Genomic DNA, 7,197 nt, shown 5'->3' on the forward strand with positions numbered 1-7,197 from the left:
CATGTGTTCTTTTCTTTCTTTTTCATTTCCTTGTGTTTTATGTAGGATAGATGGTCATTCTGCCAATCTTAGAGTTGGACTATGTCTTTTGTGCTACATCTGTGAGCAGTTTCAGATAAGTATCCTTATCTGCTCCTGACTGATTCCAAACTCTGCCAGGAAATCTGAGATGAAATTCATGCAATATTTTAAAAGTCTGTAGCCTCTTGAGCACTGACTAATATATTACTTTGGCCTTTAGTCTGAATATGACGCAGTGACAGTGACCAAAAATATTATACCGCACAATGTGCAATTTCCTCATCTGTATATGGTTTTGGATTCAGGATGTAGTATCTTGTTCCAAGTGACATACAGCCCGTGTCCAGCTTTTCCCTTTAGCCTCCAGTGCCTGGTAGGAGCCATCAGTATAGAGTGTCTACATATAGACCTGCAGTGGTGAGAGACAAAGTTAATGAATCCACTGTAGCGAAACATGACACCACTCAATTAGTTTCATTGCCCTAACCCCTCCATGAACCATCCCCATCGTTTGCTATCAGTCTTCTCCAGGACCTTTGTAGGACACACTTTTATCAGATTTAGACACAGAAATAGAGAAAATGGATGGATTCCAGTTTAGTGACATCAGCTACTTAGCAATGACGGGGACACTTGATCCGTTTTTTACAGTAGTGACCTGGGAAGCAACCCAATCTTCATAAAAAGGTGAAGACAAGGAGAATAGCTGTCATTTATGTCCCTATTCCCATGGTGAGACAGAGAGAGTTGGTGCACATGTGTATAAAAAGAAAATCATTCAGAGTGTCAAACATATGCAAGAGAGCAAGGTACTTAAGCTGTGAGGTGTGAAAAAGCAATGTTATTATCTAAGTGCATTTTATCTAAAATCACCCCAGAAACAAACTTCTACTAAAAACCACTTAGTGGGTTAATTTCTAGGTGGTGTGACCCTCCATCACTTCCACCATAAAATCTGCTCGTTAACATGTGACACCAGCAGTAAAACCAGGCCTCCATCTACAACAGCTCAAGACGGACGGTGATAAATTACCCACTCTCTCCACTCTGCGGGCATTAAAGACCCACCGGTGGTTTCAAACCAAAGAGAGAGGAAGTATTCTGTACTGGCTTGGGGATGGTAAGATTTCACATGGAGTGCACAGGAAGCCCACTATCACAAGAACAGATGAGGCTCATAGTAGGTTTGAGTACAATTTAAAGGCCTTGAAAACATATTTTCTCAATCAACTTCTTACTATGAGTGATTGGATCTAACACAAACCTACTATTTTCTGCCAAAGTTAGAACAATTTAAGTTATTTTACGTACAACCAATCAGGATCTGGCAATGTTTGAATCAGAACCTGGCGACAGATGTTTGGTCTCTATCAATCAAATCTGATGAAACAATACCCACACAGTCTTGATGAAGCGGATTACCTTTGAGTGTCACACTCTTAATAAATCATGTCTAAAGATATTATTTTTTGATGTTTACTGTTGCTTATTTAGTGACGAATATTTCATTTCCTATAGAAATACCTATTTTATACAAGCAAGGTCAATTAAGTAGAGATTTCATCTTGATTTTGGATAAAAGCCTATTTTTATTTTTCCCAACAGCATTTTCATCAACAATACACCAAAGAGTAGCCATTGTTGATTGAGACATTACAGACCCTCAAATAAGGGGGACAAACACAGGATTTTCACAGGGGTCAAAGGGGCCTTCCTGTGATGGAAACAGCTTCTTTTTCCACAATAGGACCAGGAGGATGTGCACTCATAAAGATGTAGGTGTGGGAATGGAATGGCCTTTGAGACTGTACACATGAATGCACAACAGTCACTTTTTCCTCTTCTCTTTGCAGCCACACAAGTCCCAAAGCACTTCTCCATGTCGCCGTCACTCCAAGTCAGGTGTGCCAGTGTTTACTGTCTGCTCAGGTTTTCAATTAAGAGCGAAAGGGGGAGAATGGGTTATAGAGAGAGAGAGTGTGGGCCATATATGTTTGAGACAGAGAGGCACCTCATTGAGGCTACGGTGGCACCAGCATCATGGCCGTGAGAATCTTACAACTGTGGCGGCTGAAACAGAGTCCCAGTGTGAGCTGGAGATGACTCATAAACTTCCTGGAAGTTTTCATCAGCAAGAGATGAGAAAACTAGTCGTTGTCTATTAATATCTTTGGCTCTTTGTTTGAACACATGATTTTAAGTGCAAGATCGTGATGCGCTGCAATGAAGGACTCACTGTCTTACAATTCTTGTACTACATTTTGCACCAACCAGACAAGAACATCAGTATTGGATCATTCTGATTTTAACATTTCGCTTTGAGCAACCCACCACGGTTAAGGTAAGTGAAAGATCGTGGTACCAGCAAATAAAATATGGTTTGGGGTGGGCAAGTAAAGCACTTTGTAATGTTTAGGCAAATAAAAATGGTAAAGTTAAGGAGAGATTTTTACTTCATTCGATAAAATACTACACGTCAATTGGAGATCTCGAGTCTCCAGCATCAAAGTCAGACTTCAGTGGGGCTCCCATCCAGAACCCCAACTTCCACACACTCCCACTACTTCCTGCATTGGCAGTGGACGTAAACTTTGAGGCGCAAAAATAAGATCAGCAGCTGCATTTATAATTTTTGCTACTTCTCTGTACTTTGTTTTACTTCACATATTTCCGTCCATGTGTCCTGACAGCAGAACAATCATCGAGGCAAAATAATTTTCCATGATTCTTGATTGGCTCAGCTTTGTGCCATAATTCTCTAGACATCCGCAGTAAAGCCATTTTCATCAGAAATGAAATGAAGTGAAGGTAAAGCAAACCGTAATGAGTTACATGAATACATAACTGGGAAAGATTACAAAAATGCAGTAGCTGTAGCTGACAATGCTCTTCCCACCAGTTGCCCTGACATTGCTGCTGCTGCAATACTTTCAAATCCTGCTGCTGCTCTTTGTTTTGGATAATTTGGTAGAAATATACTTATGCCATACTCTCAGCTGCTGTTTATATTATATGACACCATCCATTGTTTGTACATCATAAATATACCTGTATTAGCTGATCCATTACAAACTTAAAGTTTAGAGACGTATTTTTCCTGTTGCGCTCTTGACAACTTGGCAACCCGAGTTGTTTAGTTAGTAGACAAAATTGTTTTTCAGTGGTTTTAATGATCTCCCATAGATTTACTTGTGAGCAAAGTCATTATTACTCCTTTCAGGCAGTTGTAACTTCTTATGCGCATCTATTTGCAATGGTATTAATTGTACATTAAATTGTTGCAGTAGCCATTTAGAGTACAAAAAATGTCCAGGAGAGAAAATCGAGTTGAGTGAGCTGCTAAACTGAACGAGAAGTCTGGATCATTTTTCATTCCTAATGCGTCCCTGCTAGAAGCTGAGGTCATTTTTCTTTTGGATGTTGTTTGACAGATTTTTTGTGATGAATTGTGATGCTTTCATGCAACTGATTTCTGAAGTGGTGAAATATGAATGCTAATATTTATACTTATAAGCTGAATTGATCACAAGGATATTTACTCTTTGTTTTTTTGGGGATGGGGTGGGGTGGGGTGGTGGTGGCTCTCATGACTCCAGGAGAGGCAAATATTTTTTATTGGGAATGATAGCAATTAGCAATATAAACATTACAGTTGCAGTACGTTCAGCACATCTTTGTCACACACAGGACAGAAATATATTTACATTCTCCCCATATACCTATTCAGCAATCCATTTTAGAAAAATATTTAGCCAGTCTGCTCTTAAAGTCATGATCAGATCTAAGTTGCAAAGCTCCTGTTTAACAGCTTATGTTGTTGCTACGGCACAGCTGCAGAGACTGCTCTAATATGCATAACTTAACGATGAAATGCTGCATAGCTGGTGTGTCTCAGCCAAGTTTGTCATGTCTGTGAGTTGCCCGAGTTGATTGTGATTGTTGATTGTGAGCCGCTCAGGAAAAATGCAAACATAAAACAAAATGATTCCAAAATCAATCCTTTATTTATTAAAAATTAACATGCCAGAAAGCTTCCCTGGAAGCAGAGAGAAAAAGAGACAGTTTCCCTCTGGTCCCAGTTGTCTTGCTGACTGACTCCATCCCCATCTCCACCTCCAACTTTATCTAACAGCACTATCCCTAATGATCCCTAATGGCTTTCTACAAGTTGTCATTCCTAACCTGACAGACGCAGTAGCTGAGAAGTGTGTCATAATGATGAAAGTGTCATATAATGCATGCTTTTTATGCATTGAGGGGCCACAAAAAATGTTTCTAAAGGCCGCCACTGGCCCGCAGGCCATATTTTGAGAATCATTGGTAGAGAGTATGCAGACCTCAGTGGTTGGAGGTGCCCAGCAGAGTGACCACACAGTGGCTGGTGCTCGGCCCACGCAGAGAAGAGTGGCTTGGTGGAGAGTAATGAGGTCAAAACATAGACGCTAAATATACAGACTCTGTATTCATGTAATAAATCTGTTCCATGTGAGTTTGTTTACTGAACTCTCCTAACTATCCAGACTCATTCATGCCATCTTCATGTTCCTTTTTATGAGTTAAAAACATCTGACCACTTGAATAAGTCTGTTCTTTCTCCTTCAGCCGTGTTTTCTGAAAATGCTCAAACACATGTACCCACCAATGACTTTGTTACCAAAGTGAATCCAGTTTCCAGAGCAGATAGGTTAATTAGATTTTACTAATTCAGACGCACTGCAAAGAATTTCAGCTCATTCTAAAAGTAATTTCTGGGGTGAAATTACATTTAGTATTTCAGACGTTTTTTTGCGATGGCCTTTCTGATAAAAGCGATTTTGAAATAAATCTTATGATCGCTCCTCCATCTTAATCTCTACATCGACTGAAATGTAATACATCCAGACCTGGAGGTTAAAGAGAAGCAACATGTATTGGCATAGTTTATCTAACACAGCTTTTAAATGACCATAATAATATCAGTATTCTCCAACTGCTGTGCACTGTGACAGACCTCGCTGTATGCAGTCTATATGATTTATGGGTCATTCATAAGAAGCATGAGCTCATTCCAGCCAGCACAGTATCCACGCTCTGCCAAATGTGGTTGGTGCAACGCAAAATTACATCGGATTTGTAATCAATGCTGGCGCTCCTCATGCACCAACATGCACACACGTACAGGCTTCATTCCTGCTCCAGTGGGTACGATCGTCTGCATCCAGTCCACATCTGGTTTACATCATAGCCAGACCACGACCACCACCCAACCCAAACCTATCAAGGGACGTGCACACTCACACACACACACACACACACACACACACACACACACACACACACACACACACATTAAAATCTCACCCATTTTTAATACCTCATCATGCACAGCTCTTTCAGAGTGAAACACAGAAGCACAATGTTATACTTCATCCTCGAGCAAGCAAACTGACTTCACATTAATCCTCAGGGTTTAAACACTAACATACAGCATCTTGACCTGCTGTTGGAATACATCAACATAGAGAAGTGCAGGCACACATGTTAAGAGTGTCTGCATGTGAGCGTGCATGCAAACACTTAGTAGTTTAATTGCTGGCTTTGTGTTTTATTGTAAAAGCTACAGAGCTGGTGGGGGTCAGTGGTCTGCAGAAAATATGAGGTGTGTTGAGATGAACACGCACTTACAATGAGCCCCTTGTTTCCTCAGCAATGTGTTCTCAGTTGCAAAGCAATTAAAGACTAGTTTACTGGCCAGGACTGCTATTTTCTCTGTCTGTGACGCAATCCTCCAGGTTTGCCCAGCTGAAGGCTGAGTGATGGGCATGCACACACACACACTGGCAAGCACAGGCACATGTGCACGTGAACACAGAGGGAGACATAAACACATGTGGACCAGAGCTCATGCACACACATGCACAAAAATACGCACGTCATTTAAGCTTAGCCAAAGTTGGCAGACGGTAAACACTCTACGTTATTGCAGCACAAGGCATGCCCTGTGTGAGACTGCATGAGGCTCTTACTTTACCAACCCAACAATGACGATAAATCTAGATGAATGACAGAAACTTTACCGTGAAGTCACAGCCATTCATGTGTTGACTCAACATAGATTTATTGAACACAGACCCCTGTGTTAACCTTTTATTTATGCAGCAAAATAGGGTGGACTAGTTCATATTGGCGATGTCGACTTCCACTTGTTTAACTTTTTTCCGTAGATAAACAGGAAAGAATAGCACTTACCAAGTCAAACTTTTCCCCACTTCCTCTACAATGTTTCCTGAATGAACTCATTGTTCATATTTTTCTTATTTGACGTTGCCCTTTGAAACGAAAACTGTTTTGTGTTTCACTTTGTTTTCCATGTGGTCTAATGATTGGTTATTGATCAAATTTAGCGAAACTCAATAAATATGCAAGATTTACTGCTGTCCTTCTAACATCTTAAGTTACTGTGAATTGATGGATGGATTCATGGGTTCAATTTCAGCCAAATATTAATTCATTAGTCACCGGTGATCATTTTTAATCACTATCCTTAAACAAGAGAAGGATTAACAGTTCTCACTGTTACAACAAAAGCAAATCTTTGAGTATGTTGTGAGGCTAAATATTATTGGTTCTCAGTCGGCTGGTATTCACGGCTCAGACTGGTATCTACTGTACAGATTTCACAGCGAGACTACCACACCAGGCCAGTGTGTCTTATGATAGCACTGCAGGGTGTGTGAACGGGCATAACTTTCTCCATGTGTGCAAGACGCGGCCTTTACCTTTTCTTCTCACTCTCTCTGAAACCTCTCCAACGGCAAAATAGACACACATGATGATGAAGGATTATTATTATTTGGAGAGACTTGAAACAGCGTTCCATGGTATTTGGCTCACTCAGGGTCAACGGGTTTAGGATTTTTGCTGTGGCTTAAGTAGGCGGTGGGGTGAAAGAGGCCTTGGACTTAACTTTTTCCTCTCTCTATTTTCAAAGTTGGTGTGTGAAATAGTGACAAAACACACTTAAGATTGAGTTATCACACAAAAAAGGAAATCAATTAATCTAATACATAGGCTTTGGTTATTTTTGTCTGATATATGCTCCTGTTAGCCTTTCCTTATCTGCGGTAGAGGCTGGAGCACACAATAGCAGCCTTGTGTTCTTATGTTTGTTCTCTTTCCTGTGGTTTTTGGTGAAAA

The sequence above is a fragment of the Pempheris klunzingeri genome, chromosome 11 (assembly GCF_042242105.1).
Source record: "Pempheris klunzingeri isolate RE-2024b chromosome 11, fPemKlu1.hap1, whole genome shotgun sequence".
Lineage (NCBI taxonomy): Eukaryota > Metazoa > Chordata > Actinopteri > Acropomatiformes > Pempheridae > Pempheris > Pempheris klunzingeri.